The sequence below is a fragment of the Lepidochelys olivacea genome, assembly GCF_965140295.1.
Source record: "Lepidochelys olivacea isolate rLepOli2 genome assembly, chromosome: 18".
In the NCBI taxonomy this organism is placed as follows: Eukaryota; Metazoa; Chordata; order Testudines; family Cheloniidae; genus Lepidochelys; species Lepidochelys olivacea.
This window is the reverse complement of record NC_140428.1, coordinates 28,667,201-28,683,278: the sequence shown is the minus strand read 5'-3', so window position 1 is coordinate 28,683,278 and position 16,078 is coordinate 28,667,201. Positions and strand designations below refer to the sequence as shown.

Below are 16,078 nucleotides of genomic sequence, written 5' to 3'. Positions count from 1 at the left end.
AGTGGGGGCGGGGGGGGTGCTCCTTTGCATAGAATTACCCAGAATGCTCCTCGTTAGCTGCTGTAGGGTTGAGCTCTGGAGATGCACAGAGGTGAGTTGGTGGCTGCTGTAACCCCTCCTCTGCTTAAATAACTTCCACAACAGGAAGATGCTAGGTTCAAATTTGTGGGTTTTGGTTCTGAGACATGGATGGGCTTAGTCTGTCTAAATGGCTAGGACGATTTATGTGACCAAAGGGAGAAACGAACACCATATGGGTGTAAAGAGTGAACCTGGGGAAATCCAGAGAGACCGAGTTCTGAAAATATCGGTAAGAAGAGTTCAGTCAACTCGGGCTAGTTTGGAGGGACCCTTATTGACGCGTTCAGTGGCTTTGGAATGGGACCGGTCCGGTGTGTTCTCCCCTGGAGCGATTTCTGGGCAGAAGGGTGGGGGTTTGGCGTGGTTTTCCAAGGCCGTGTTTGCCTGCTCCTCATGTGGTCGCTTGGTTTGGGCGCTGTCCTAAATGAGGCCTGTGGCAGAGCATGGAGCGTGTTGGATGGAGGAAGCTGTATGGCTCAGAGAGGGCTCTGCTAAGGGCTTCTCATGCAGAGAACTGTGGAGGTGGGGAAGGTGGGCGAGGGGAGGAGCCAAGACTGGGACCTCATGTTTTTTTAAAGAAAATAATGTAAAATGGAATCTTTTTATAAACGCTTTCTTGGCTGCGCTTCGTGCTCATGCCACTGGGAGGGCAAGATTCACCAGTGCACGCTGGCTACTTTCCCCGCTCCGTCGATGCCAAGTCGCTTGTCAACCTGGGTTGACTAGCCAGTTAAGGTGGGGTTCTGGCTGCCTGGCATTGTGGAGCAGTGCCAAGCATCCAGAGGGTACTGGCCCTGGCCATGGATCTGGGGAGACTCTGGCCAGAGCCGTGTAGAGCAGGAAGCCTTCTTCTAGCCTCCCTTCCTCCTCCCAAAACTCAGTGCTCACTGCTTGCCCCTCCAAATGCTTTGCTGTAAGGACTGTGGAAAGGGCTCTCTACCCTGCCGGGTCCCAGGGACCATAGTTTGTACTTTAATGTTCTAAATCCCAAGCCCTGCTCTTTGAATTCAAGGGGCAGCAGATTAGTCTGCTTTTAATTAGCTCTGCCTGGTGTGGTTAAGTTAGTTTCTCATTTGGAAGCTAAATCTTTCTACAGAAGTAGGCACAGCTGGAGACAGGTACTAATTTGGGCAAACACTGATCTAGTTCTGCCAGTAGTTTAGTTTTTCTTGAGTCCTAAAGGTTTTCACTTTGAGGGTGGATTGCAAAGAGAGAGAAGGGCACAAACAACTACGAATTAGTGAGAAGACACACAGGGTGGAAGGGGTGAGACTTTCCTTCCTAGCTGATCATTTGCAAGGATGATTGCATTTTAAAGCTTACCAGCTGCATTCGTACCCCTGGGTGTTGTGCCGTGATTGCAGATTCTGTCACCAAATACAATGTTTTGTTATGCAACTGTGATACAATGAAAGACAAGGGCATTAATCACTGTTCTAAAACTTTCCTATTTCTATTCCCCAATGTTTTGAAATTCTGTTTATTCTAATATGTTCTTTTTAATGCTGGAAATATGTCTGATAAATGTGATTGCCAGTCTTTAATCTTGTGAGTTGTATGTGACAGGCAGTGAATAATCTCACACTTCACATTCTGATCCTATATCCCACACTTTATATATCAGATATTGAGCTGGCAATTAGGCCTTTTAAATGGAGTGAGTTGTAAGCGTGAGAAGCGTGTCTTCTGGCATCTCACATACAGAGGCGTTAAAAGAAGGCAGAACCAATAGGAAATGGAGGTTTTGTCAAACAGGCTTTTGCATTTGTGAGTTTGGGATTTATAGTATCCCAGTTAAAGACCCATTAGATAATTATTACAAACGATGATTATCAGACACCCCACCAGACCACATGCAGCAGTACAGTGTGCTGATATGTATAATAATATTAATATCTGCGTTAGGATGATCTCCTTATCTGGTTAGTAAACCCCTCCTGCCAGGGATGCACACACTGCAATGCAGCACCTCGTTGACGGTTTGTCCCCGGTGGCAGACAGTAAATCTTTGTGGCACATACTGTACCAATACTGTTATCTAGGGACTGTCTCTCTTAGGGATGAAATGCAAAGCGACATGTTGGGAATGTAACCAATGTGATGCTGTTTGGAGAAAACAGCATGGTTTTGAGGTTTCTGTGGAGACAGGATATCGAATGACAGACCGTCCATTTCCAGGGTGTCTCACAGGCAAGAAGTGGGGCTGGGCAGGATGTGCTGGCTTCTCAGGATGTGACATTTGGAAGGATTTGGGGAGTGGGTTTTTTTGTTTTTTTTTTTAAAGAAACCAGATTCTCAGTGAATTACTGTCCCAGTGAATTCCCCTCATGCAGCTCCCAGAGGATCCACTCTACTCCCAGAGCCCTACACTGCAGCGTCACTCCTGGCCCCGAGGGATGCTTCCCCTCTGCTCCCTGGGCTGTGTGCTGCCCCTCAGGCCACGGCCACACTACAGACTTAAGTCGACTTCATGTAAGTTGACATCGAGCCTCCAATTTAAGCAAGTCGATCTTGCGTGTCCACACTAAGCTCGTTGTGTCGGCAGGTCTTGCACTGACCCATGGAGCGCTGCACTGTGGGTAGCTATACCACAGTGCACATAGGCAAGTGGAATTTTGGGTTGGGCTTGCAATGCCTTATGGGACCAAAACATTGGTGCAGGTGGTTATGGGAATATGACGTTTACAGCCTCCCATGGTGCACTTACCTCCCTCCCTCCCTGAAAACAGCAGCAAACAAACCAAGCCTTTTTCATGCCTTTTTTCATAAGCATGAGTTAGATGCCATAGCACGATAGGCATGGACTCTGCTCAGCTCTACACTGTCGTTATGAGCATTGCAAACACCTCGTGCCTTGTCCTGCGGTATGTACGCAGCCGATAGAGGAGCCACTGCACTGAACAGTGTGATGCCACACAAGAAGCCCTGCTGGAAGACACCGAGCGGAGCAATTCCTAGTTACTGGCAACAGTCACGCATCGCCTTGACCCCGTGGAGCACCGTTTCTGGGCCTGGGAAACAAGCACCGACTGGTGGGACCGTATCGTTATGCACCTATGGGATGACGAGCAGTGGCTGCAGAACTTTCGAATGCGTAAGGCCATTTTCCAGGAACTGTGTGAAGAGCTTTCCCTAGTCCTGAAGCGCAGCCATATGAAAATGAGAGCTGATCTGACAGTGGAGAAGTGAGTGGCAATAGCTCTGTGGAAGCTTGCAACGCCAGACTGCTACCAGTCAGTGGGGCGTCAATTTGGAGTGGGTAACTCTACCGTGTGATCTATTGTGATCCAAGTTTGCAGGGCCATTAACAGACTTCTTCTAAGAATCATAGAATATCAGGGTTGGAAGGGACCTCAGGAGGTCATCTAGTCCAACCCCCTGCTCAAAGCAGGACCAATCCCCAACTAAATCATCCCAGCCAGGGCTTTGTCAAGCCTGACCTTAAAAACTTCTGAGGAAGAAGATTCCACCACTTCCCTAGGGAACGCATTCCAGTATTTCACCACCCTCCTAGTGAAAAAGTTTTTCCTAATATCCCACCTAAACCTCCCCCACTGCAACTTGAGACCATTACTCCTCGTTCTGTCATCTGCTACCATTGAGAAGAGTCTAGATCCATCCTCTTTGGAACCCCCTTTCAGGTAATTGAAAGCAGCTATCAAATCCCCCCTCACTCTTCTCTTCCGCAGACTAAACAATCCCAGTTCCCTCAGCCTCTCCTCATAAGTCATGTGTTCCAGCCAGGTCTTCCCCCAGTCCTGCCCACTGCCCCGCAGTGATTGACCTCTCTGCTGGCTGCCCTGGGAACCCGAAACATATTGCTGAGGAGGATCATATGACCACTCTTGTGGCTTCCCTGTGCTTCCCCATCAAAGTCATTTTTCTGTGGGGAAGCAAAGAAATCTGCCGGGGACATAAATGCTGCGCATGTGCAGTGACGCAGAATTCCCCCAGGAGCAATAGAAGTGGCATGTCTGTGGGGCAGAACCAGAACGACTGTTCGCCTCCCTTGTTTTCTGGTATGCTTGCTGAAGCTCCTTTTATATTCATGCGGCACTGCTGTGCGTCCCTGCTGTCGCCCTTCTCCCCCCCGTGCCCCGCGCAATTTTGGCATAGATGTCAGCATTTCTTCTGCTGGATTGGAGCTCTGCCTGCATTGACTCTTCTCCCCACACAGCAGTCAGATCCACCACCTCTTGTGTGCCCCATGCTGGAGCGCGTTTGCGGCCTTGAGTCTCCATGATCAGCTGTGCTGGCGAGCTCTCCACGCTGATCAAACAGGAAATGAAAACTCAAAAGTTCCCAGGGCTTTAACAGGGGCGTGGCTGTTTCCTGGGTACCTGTCTGACGGGCTGTGGAGTTGAAAGCGCTCTCCAGAGCGGTCACAGCGGAGCACTGTGGGACACTTCCTGGAGGCCAATTCATTCGAATTACACAGTGCAGTGTCTACCCTACCCGATGTCGACCCATGGATGTCGGATCAAGGGCTAAGCCTCTCGTGGAGGTGGAGTACAGAAGTTGATTTTACAGGCTGCATAGGTTGGCGGAAGGGACTCGGTAGTGTAGACACAGACATTATTAGATCAGCTTATGTTGCCCTAAGTTTGTAGCGTAGACCAGGCCTCAGACTCCGCCGATGAAAGACCAGGCCCTGGATGGGAGCTGTGCTCTCGTCATGCTATAGCGCGGAGGGCAGAGGGCCCCTTCTCTGCGGCTGAATGTCCAGGGGCCGCCGGGGTGGCGTGCCCCTGTACTTGCATGTGCCAGGTTTCTCTGAACATAATTGCCAGGCTGTCAGATACCCCAGCTGCCTTTTAACCCTCTGTAGGTATCTGTGGATGCTGGCAGCGCATGAGTGCAGTGGCAGGCCAGCGAGGAAAGAGTTACGTATCTCTGAGTAACCTTCCTTCTGGAGTGTTGCTGCGGTTGGTCGGAGCCGTAGGGTACGAAGGACCCAGGCAGCTTGGGCTCACTAAGCCACGGTCAGTGCACGTCCAGTGTCCAGCGTGGGACATGGAGAGTGATTAGGGAAAACAGGAAATGTGGGTTGGAGAGAGGGAGGGGACGTCAAACAATAAACACAGCTGGCTGGTGCATGGTGTGCAGGGTGAAATGAGCTTTGCTTGGCTCAGCTTTCCCTGCCGTTTAAACTGAGATGCTCACGCCTTTGACCTGGCTGGGCTGGTGATCAGGATCCCAGGGTGAGCTCTCGACTTCCACACCAAGAGCCAGATTGTGGCAACCTCCCTCCTCGGGGAGGTGGGCTCCAGATGCCATCGCGCCCCAGCATCACCCAGCCTCAGAAGGGGATGAGCCTGGGATGGTCATAGGGAGCTCTCGTACTAGATCACTAGAGGGAAGTGGGGTGGTAAAGCTGCATGCTGAGGGACAGGCAGGCAGGGCAGGGACAGACACAGCTCTGAGTAGCACTCTCTGGTCCAGCCACTTAATAGTTTACGATAAAAGCACCAGAAGGGTTGTTCTCCTTACATCAGTGACTCAGGTAACCGCGGGTCCAGCTGTTGATATTTAAAGCGCCAGCTGTCGGTGTGCAGACAGTATGAGCCGTCCCTCTTGCATGTGAATGTCTCCATTTGCCTGCACTGATGGCTCAGCTGTTCCCTATTTAGCGCTATCCTGTTTAGTGCAAAGGGATTATTTTTCTTCACCTCAGACCCAGGCTGGCTGGCGACTTTCTCCTGATACCCTTTGAAGATCAGATCAAGATAACACTGCAAGGTCGATACGATGACCCGGAAAATCATTCACAAGCGTCACACAGTTCTAGTTTCCTATTTTATTAATGAAAGTAAGGAAAGCTGGAGCCCAGCGCTGTGCTGCCGAGACCCACTAGTGTCTGAGTGGAAATGGGTCCTATCTATTATGTAAGAGACAAGTGGCTCAGATGGGCCAGGACATCTCAAATCAAGGGACTTTAATTGTTTTGGTAGTGAGCAATGTGCCATGGAGCTGTTGGAGTGAGGGATGTGTGAGCTGCTCTGCACACATGGCTTGGCACAGTGTCGTCAGACTCATCCCCTTCTGCAGGTTGTTTGTTTCGTATTGATCATATTAATTAATATATTTGTTTCTGCACCTGTTAGCATGTTCCCATTTGATAAATTATGCTGGAATTTGCAAACAACAAATTAGCAGCTATTGCATTAGTATATTACAGCTTGTTAGAAGCAGGATTGCTAGTAAATTACAACGCTGCCACTTGGATTCTGATAGCGTTCTGATTTAGGGCACTGTCCTGCACCTGGAGTCATTCGGGCAGAACCTCTTGCTCATACTGAACCCCACTGATTTTATTTGGACTTTGCATGGGTGTAGGTGTCTGCTTGTGCTGATCTGACTGCAGCATTGGGCCCAAGTGAGCAAGCTTTCTGGGATCTGATGTTTGCTTAGGGAAACACCTTCATTGTTCATCTTGAAACCACTGTTTCAATGATCGTGAAAGGTGCTGGACTGTGTCAGACTCAGAAACTCTTAGCCTAGCAAGGAGAAGGCCTTTCTCCGCAGCAGTGTGTCTTAGCTCTGCCATGGAGTGACCACTTTCAGGGAATTCGTGGCTCAGCCTGGTCTTGGCCTTTCTGCTAAGGTGCCAACAAGGGGCTAATTCATACTAATTGCTGTAGTATTTCTTGTGATGTGTTTCCTGAGCAACTAGAGATTGGGTAGAGTTCTGCAACTCATTACCCACAGGCTGCGTTTGTCTCAGAAGTGACTTTGGACTGCTCCTGACTTGAGCTGGATTTGAACCAGGATTTGGATATGAGGCAAAAAGCTCCATGTTGAGTTTATTTTACTCAAAAATGTGCTTTCTGAGTGCTCCATTCCAAAGCTGGAGGGTGACAAGGTATCTCAACCTCATTTGGATTTTCAGTGGAATGTTCTCTAGTCTGAGGATATTCTAATAGCCCTATTAGAATACATGTTTGTCATGAGGCCATATTGCCTTTACATACAGGGTGCTGCTTGTTGTCTGATGTTTCACTGAATGCAGATGAGTTCCCAGAAGCATATGAAGATTAAATTAGTGAAATGTGTGCAGATGAATTTCAATATCCTATTGTAAAGGGAGGTCAGCAAGTATCAAATATGCAAGCGCAGTATAGCTAGTAATTTCCCTATCCCTTTCATTGCCAGACTCAGTGTAAATGATGCTGTTCTCTTCAAGTCACCCACCCCACTCTCTAAGAGGAGATCGTCTAGACAAGGTAGCACATTAAAATGCTTTTGCAAGTGCCTGGAGCCTAACAGTCTGTTTATTTAAAGAACATGGATTCAGACTTGCCTTTTATTGTCCAACAGACTTTGGGAAGAAGTCACAGTCCAGCAAATACATAATTTTTTGTGGTCATAGTAATGTTCTTTCTTTGCTTTTTATAGACACAACACAAAGCCCAGCTCAAGTCATCAGCCTATCACATCTTTTCCCCCTTAAGCAGAGCAGAGACCTTTGTAATGTGCGGTTTCAGAGAAGCAGCCATGTTAGTCTGTATTCGCAAAAAGAAAAGGAGGACTTGTGGCACCTTAGAGACTAACAAATTTATTTGAGCATAAGCTTTCGTGACCTACAGCTCACTTCATCGGAATGCATCCGATGAAGTGAGCTGTAGCTCACGAAAGCTTATGCTCAAATAAATTTGTTAGTCTCTAAGGTGCCACAAGTCCTCCTTTTCTCTTTGTAATGTAGTTTCTCCGCAAAAAATCATCTACAACATTTTCTCCCGAACTGATTATTTTATTTTAATAGTGCCCTGCCTAAGACTATTTAGAAGAGGCACCTGGAAATAACTGCAGCGTGTCGCACGTATGTTATCTGATTGATTACTTGGTGCAAAAAAGGAAGAGAAGAGAAAATTTGATAAATGTCTGTTGCATTCAATTTTTATTAACTCCTTGTGTGGACAGCATTAGTCTGATTTGATTCTGGCTGGCATAAAGCTTGATTGAAAGCCCAGTAGAACCAAGGGAAAGACTGCCCTTGACTTCATGTCATTGAGTCACATTCTTAATGGGCATCAGAAATATATGTGCAACAATGAATGATAAAGAAGTCCAGAGTTGAGGCTGCTTCTCCTAAGCTCCTTTATTGATACCTGCTAGGTAAATGCACATTCTTCTGTAAATAAAGTAGACAATTGGAATTCATTGTGGATGTGTAATACTGAGTATATGAATGGAGTGCAGACTTCTGCACTTGGCTGCGATTTTTAAAATATTTAATCTGTTAAAGCTTTTATTTAAAAAAAAAACACAACTTTTTTTGACCCTGAAATTTTAAGAGGAGCATTGTTAGCTCTTAGTTTTGCATGCATTACTTTGTAGAATGCCTTAATGTGTATCAGCTATGTTGCAACTCTTTAGAGTCTATTTGCCAGTAATATTCAGTCATGAGCCGATGGCAGAATTGATGCAGCAAGTGCTGAGAAGATCTATTTACATAAAATAACCAGCCTGCAGTTTGAACCTGAACATATGTAGATGAAGGTCCTTGTCAGACAGGGAGGCAGAGAGAGAGAGAGAGAAGGGATTTCAACCTGTACTGCAGCAGTTACTATGGCAACCAATTATTCAGTGCTAAATTATAACTGTTTATAACATTGGTAAAGAGGAAGGCTCAGTTTTGTTTTAAAAGCTTGAAGGACCAAAAATCAGTAATGGCTGCTGGGCAAGGATGCTTCCCTAGCGTTAGAACATTTGATTTTGTGTATTACAATATGAAAATCCATCTGCCCACCATCCTAGACTGGCTGAGAATGCCCCAATATGGAGGAACAGAGAGACACTTGATCTGGGGATGGTGAACAATTCCAGCGGTCTGGCTGGCGTCATGTTCAGACATGCACGGATTTGTCCTTCAGACAACAATGCAGTTAGAAAATTAAAATGTGACACAGGGCAAAATAACGCACAGCAAAAAGACGTGTGCAGAGGTTGTGTGGGTTGTTTTTCGTTTTGGATACATTAAAAAACAGTTGTTGGCTGTTCAGTAATATTTAAATGTCTCGTAGTGAATTGGTAGAAACAAGGTTAAATCAACTTTATTTGTAACCTGGTGCAAGGTCTCAGGCCAACAGGGAATCAATTTTAACCTCTGTCTAGAGTACTTATCTGGCCCTTGTTATTGTAAGCCTTCCTTCCTTGTTTTCCTCTAATTAATTTCTGGTGCCTAACTTCACTCAGGGATTTATTTAAAAGCCCAGCTGTTTGCCCCAGTTTAGGCTGAAACATCCTCAGACTGACTGTCCATGGTCATGCCTCCCACAATGCTGTTGCAGCTTTAGAGTCTGAACATTGACCTGTAGGCTGTGATTGGCTACAAGGGAATACCTGAACAAATAATTGTGAGCCGTCCTCAGATTTTGTTATAAAGTATAAATGTCTGGTTCTAAAGAGAAAAATAAGATGTCCCTTCTTGTACTAACCCCCCAAAATGTAGGCAAGGCCTTTCCTTTCATAGACACGTTGCTGAATTATGAGTCTCTCCTCTAATGGATGTGAATGGTATCAGATTTCTGATAGAAGGAAATGTTTTATTGGTGACAAGATGGTTCATGGGATGTGGAGCTTTCCCGTGGAGGTGGCTGGTCTAAATCACCAGAGTGGGTCAGGAGTGAGCCAGAGCTTTTCCCACCCGCTGTTTATCTGGTGGTCTCAGACCAGTTCCTAGTAGGGTGATGTTCATATAATGAAAAGCCTTTGCCAGCACTGCCCCCATCCCAGCTGAGTAGCCAAGGATTGAATAAAGAAAAGGAGGACTTGTGGCACCTTAGAGACTAACACATTTATTTGAGCATAAGCTTTCGTGAGCTACAGCTCACTTCATCGGAAGCTCACGAAAGCTTATGCTCAAATAAATTGGTGAGTCTCTAAGGTGCCACAAGTCCTCCTGTTCTTTTTGCGGATACAGACTAACACGGCTGCTCCTCTGAAAGGATTGAATAGTTATGGAGGATGAAGCACGCCTTACCCTGGGGAATAGGCCAGGACAGGACTGAGCGAGAGCAGGGCTAAACGCACGATGGTACTGCCTGGGTGTGGCTTGTTACTGTCACACTGGACCTGGCTATGTGGGACACAGCTTAATGTTTTGTAGGAAGAATCTACATTGCTAAATATAATGATTGGCAACGCTTCCCCCCCAGGAGAGGGGGTCGTCCATGGGAGTTTCAAGACAGAACTCATGGCCCCTGGCTAACTGGTCCCCTTTGCACTGTGTGTTTTAATCACAGCTCTGTGTGTCTGTTGCTTTTTCAAACTATCTTCCTGCCAGAAAACCTCAGCGGAAATATTAGCCCTGCATGCACCTTCAGATCAATCAGTCCTTCTGACTGCGTGGCTCCCCTCAGTTGATTATTGCCAATAAATGTGACTGCTCCCTATGGCAGACACAGAGCAAAATCAAAGGGTAAGTTCTGGGTAAGGAAGAAATATGTATATGCACTGTTAGTGAGTGCAGAAGGTGACCTCTGGACCTTGAGGCCTTTGGCCAGCCAGGGGTCAGCCAGCAGCTGCTAGCTCTTCTGGGGGCTTGTGACAGAGTCCACTCACTGCAAGAGTGCATCCTCCTGGCTGGGCATGGAGTAGCAGTTTTCTTCCCTTCCCATACGGCACCCCCTGCTAATGGTCACTCAGTTGTGGTGGTGGTGTCTCTTCTCGCAATTCACAGTGCTCTCTCTTTGTGACTCAGCCTCTGACTAGGTCACCGTGCAGTTCCCCCAGTTCTGGGGTATCAAAGTCTTGCCAGACCAGCTGTCCAATGTCCTGTGCCACGTCCCAGGGGTTGGTAAGGGAACCCAGGCCCCCCCTCTACACTGGATTCCAGGCCCGGGATCCTATAACTAGCAGCCAAGGTCTGCCCGGTCCCCCTCTTTGCTGCAGCTTCCCTGCGCTTCTTCCTACCCTGCCTTCTCAGACTTTCTTTCTCCCACAGCTCCTCTGGGCTTGACTCCTCTTCCAGGACTAGGATCCCAGGGCTTATTTTCACCCTGGGTTTCTTCCTTCCCAGCTCTCTTCTCTCATAGAGTGACTGCAGCCTCTGTCCCTGCAGTCTCTTTCTGCGGCAAACTTCCTGGCTTTATACCATACCCAGCTTCTCCCCTAGTGGGGCTTCATTGGCAATTAGTCATTTATAAATCCGCGGGCCTCCCTTCAGGTGCAAGTGTGAATGGTAATTGGCCTCTTCTGGGCCACCTCAACCCCTTCAGGGCTGGTGTTGGTGAACACCCCATCACGAATCCTCCCCTTTAAGACTGCGACCCTTGGGGGTACAGATGCCTTACTGTCTTAAAAATAATGAAACTACCAAAAGAAAGTTTGGGGTTCTTTTTATTTGGCTTTTGAGCCTTTAGACTGCACTCTGGTCACATTTTCAAGATTTTCTGTGCAAACATAAGAGCTAGAAACTGTATATATACAGTATATGTGAGAGCTGAGAGTCTCGTGTGATCACCTGACTCCAGGAGCTGAGACTTTAAGGAGAACACCAAATATTGTGAGACTCATGATAAAATCATGAGTGTTCACAACACTGCTCCTTAGCAAAGGCTAGGGCAAAGGTTTTACAATATGATGTGTGTGTGGGGGCGGGAGGGCTGTTCTCTTATCCTGCTGGTCACTGTCAGATTGGAATTATTTGGGTGTTGCATTCTCTTTTTAACCTTCTCCTTTTCAAGGAAGAACTAATGTTGCACAAGGGGTTTGGCCTTTGGCTACAGGCCGCCAGTGGGGCTGCTGGCCTCCTTGCCTTTCCTTCTCTCCATTTGGTGATTGCTGTTTTCTTTTCTAGCCTCTTTCACGTGTCTGCTCTCTTTGGACTCCTCTTTTTACTTAACACAGATGAAAGCAGAACAGTACCATTGGCTCATCAGCATGGTGCTGGGTCCTGATGGCTGTACGCAGGTAGATCTATCCTTGGGTTCAGAGGGACTGCAGGCGAGCCCCATAGACTCCATGACAGAAATGGGAACAGGTGAAGATACTGATATGTTGGCAACTCAGCGCTGTAGGAAACCTTATTGCCCAAAGTGATAATGGATAGAATTTCTTCTTGCTCCCACACTGCAGAACTTTGGATCGTATACACCTGGGAAGGTGTGGTGTGGGGTCAAGAGAAGAGTGAGGTGCATAATGTGTCTGGACTGAGAAATGTAACTGATTTACAGCGAGGAGGTCTTGGGGGTGCGGGAGAGCTGTGGTGCTGTCAGGGTAGCAAATAACTGAGCTGAAGAAAAACAAACAAAAAAGGTGTTTGATAATCTAAGTGATGTAACACAACTAAAGAAATCCTGTCTTCCTTAGCTCCCATACTTGCCATATGAGAGTGACATTTTATTTATGCTAAGACATAAACAAATACAAGGCAGAAATCCATAAATTACCTTGTTTGATGTCAATCAGAGATGTTGCAGAACTTGAAATTTTAGGATCTTTTAGAAAAACAGTTAGCTGTCTCTGTCTATGACATAGCATATGTCACTGCTTAGAGCTGTTGTTTTATTTCACACATCATTCAGTTTTTTAATATATAGATTAATTTAGCATCCGTTGCTATCTATTTACTTGTCTATTTTATACCATCACCCATCAGAATAGTACCTGGGTGCGACCTTGTGGTAGTCCCTGCAGCATTTTGCGAAAATACATATATACTCCTCACAAAGGATAGGCAGAATAAACATCCCCTTTACATGACTAGGGCGAAACATCCCCACTACACACACGGTGCAGCATTGACAGTAAAGTAAGCGTATGATGTACCATTTACAGATGCATTGGACAAGACAGCAGTTTCCAAAATGAAAGTCATCTGTGTTGCATTATTTTCCATTTAATTTATATGTAGGCGTTTCTATTACTCCTGGGGGAATTCTGCGCCACTGCGCAATGCAGAATTTTGCAGAAATTAATGTGCGTGCAGAATTTCCTTTCCCCCACAGAAATGGGCTGCAGTGCTGCTAGCTGCCACTAGGGGCCACTGGACTCAGTAGAGCCCAGCTTGTACATAGAAGAGATACTGCTGGGCAGGGGGCGGGAGAGGGAGCTAGAGGGTTCCTGGCAGCTGCAGTTCCCAGCATGCCCTGAGGGAAGGAGAGGGCGGCGTGCAGGAAACTCCGTGCAACCCTGGGACCGAGCATCAGGCTGTTTCTCCCTCTGTATTCCTGGAAGGGGGTAGAGAAACAGGAACTGGGTTGTCATAGGGGTTTCTTTAACTCTCTACTCCTGGGGGAATTTTTATGTATCTGTATTGTTACAGACATACTTGCTGACAGTTATTTTGAAATGAATTACCAAAATAATTGAAACTGGTGTGATTATGTAGTGTTAGTTTGACAAATAAAATTTGCAGAATTTTAAAATATTGTGTGCAGAATTTTAAAATTTTTGGCGCAGCATGCCCCCAGGAGTATTCTATGGTGCTCACCATTGTAGTTTCTGAGCATTTAGCACACGTTGGTGCATTTATACTCCCAGCACGTCTGTGATGTAGGTAAGTATTCTTGTCTCAATTTTGCAGATGGGATACTGAGACACAAGGTCACCCAGGAAGTCTGTGGCAGAACTGGGATTGGATTTTTTTTTTTTTTGCTGTTAGTTTTTGTCTTTTGTTAGTTGCTCTTCAAATTTGGACTGCTTAATTTTTCTTCTACACTTGACTTGCCAGAGTTTATGCTCCTTTCTATTTTCCTCAGTAGGATTTGACTTCCAATTTTTAAAGGACGTCTTTTTGTCTCTAACTGCATCTTTTACTATGTTGTTTAGCCATGGTGGCATTTTCTGGCCCTCTTGCGGTTTTTTTTTAATTTGGGGTATAGATTTAGTTTGAGCCTCTTTTATGGTGTTTTAAAACAGTTTCCACACAGTTTGCAGGCATTTCACTCTTTGGACTATTCCTTTTAATTTCCGTTTAACTAGCCTTCTCATTTTTGTGTAGTTCCCCTTTTTGAAGCTAAATGCTACTGTGGTGGGTTTCTTAGGCAATTTTCTCCCTAGAAGGATGTTAAATTTAATGACATTATGGTGACTATTACTGAGTGGTTCAGCTATATCCACCTCTTGGACTAGATCCTATGTACCACTTAGACTAAATAAATAATTGCCTCACCCCTTCTGGGGTCCAAGACAAACTGCTCCAAGAAGCAGTCATTAATAGTGTCTAGAAATTTTCTCTCTGGATTGCATAATGAGGTGACATGTTTCCAGTCAATATGGGGATAGTTGAAATCCCCTATTGTTATTGGGTTCTCTGTTTTTGTAGCCTCTCTAATCTCTCTGTGCATTTCACAATCACCATCCTGGACAGGTGGTCGCTAGTGTATTCCTACTGCTATACTCTTATTATTCAAGCCTGGAATTTCTATCCATAGAGATTCTGTGGTGCTGTTTGATTTGTTTAAGATTTTTACTGTATTTGACCCCATGCTTACATGTACATATAGTGCCACTCGCTTGCCAACATGGCCTATTTCATCATTCTGATATATCTTGTATCCTGGTATTACCCCATCTCATTGGTTATCATCGTTCCTCCAAGCGTCTGTGATGCCTATGATATCAATATCCTCATTTAATACACGGCACTCAGGTCCATCCATCTTAGTGTTTAGACTTCTAGCATTTGTGTACAAGCACTTATACAATTTGTCCATACTTAGTTGTCTGCCTTCAGGAGGTAATTGAATGGGGACTCTTGTTCATTTGACTGTTTCTCTTCAGCTCCTACCTGTACTTTATCAACTTCTGTCCTCTCCTCTTTACTAGGATATAGAGTATCCCCTTTAATAAATCCTTGCCTATGGGATGTGTCTGTCTGACCTGTCGGCTTTCTCCCAGCCCTTAGTTTAAAAACTCCTGTACAACCTTTTAATTTGACATGCCAGCAGCCTGGTTCCATTTTGGTTTAGGTGGAGCCCATCCTTCCTGTATAGTCTCCTCCTTTCCCAAAAGGTTGTCTAGTTCCTAATAACCTTAACTCCTTCCTTCGAACACCATTGTCTCCTCCACACATTGAGACCCTGCAGTTCTGCCTGTCTACTTGGATCCCTGTCTGGAACTGGAAGCATTTCAGAGAATGCTTCCATGGAGGTCCTGGACTTTAATCTCTTACCTAGCAGCCTAAATTTAGCCTCAAGGACCTCTCTACTACCTTTTTGTTGTGCCACTGGTTCCTACGTGTACCATGACCACTGGCTCCTCCCCAGCCATGCATGTAAGTCTGTTTAGATGTCTTGAGAGGGCCGCAGCTTTCACACCGAGCGGGCAATTTACCATGCGGTTCTCCCGGTCATCACAAACCCAACTATCTATATTTCTAATAAATGAATCTCCTATTACGATTACCTGTCTCTTCCTAATAACAGATTTCCCCTCCTCTGGAGGGGTATCCTCAATGCGAGAGGATCCTGTGACACCACCTGGAAGGAGAGTCCCAACCATGGGATCGCTTCCCTCCACTCCAGCTGGATGTGCTCCTTCCCTAAGTCTTTCATCTTCCTCAACTGTCCAGAGGCTGTCAGGCTGGGGTGGGACTGCTCAACTGTCCTGGAAAGTCTCTGTCTCCCTTAGCTCCTCCAGTTCAGACACTGGTCTCAAGAGCCCGTACTCGGTCCCTGAGGGTCATAAGGTGCGTGCACCAAATACGCACATATGTCACCTGCCCACCAGGCCTGTCATCCTACATGCCTTATTCAGTGCAACAAACTATACAGCCTCCACTCTGCTGCTGGCCGCCTGTCTGCATCATTATATAGAAGATCTGCTGAGTCCCAGTCCAGTGTCTTAACCAGAGGAGTGTCCTTCCCCTGCAACAAAATAATGAATGGAAAACAATGTTTCTGCTTGTGTCTCCTACAGTCAGACCCTTCTTACGGCCCAGATTAAGCCAAGTGAGAGTGGCGTTTCCTTGACTTGTGCTAGGGTGTTGCTATCCACATGTACTGTGGCTGGAGTGTTTTAAAATGTAAAAGTAATTAATAGGAATGACTGA

General features: G+C 46.2%; 1 protein-coding gene across 4 annotated transcripts in view; it reads left to right on the top strand.

The window, feature by feature from the left end:
* Window positions 1–16,078, top strand: part of CHD5 (chromodomain helicase DNA binding protein 5) — an 80,437-nt gene that overhangs the window by 11,771 nt on the left and 52,588 nt on the right. The window lies entirely within an intron of this gene.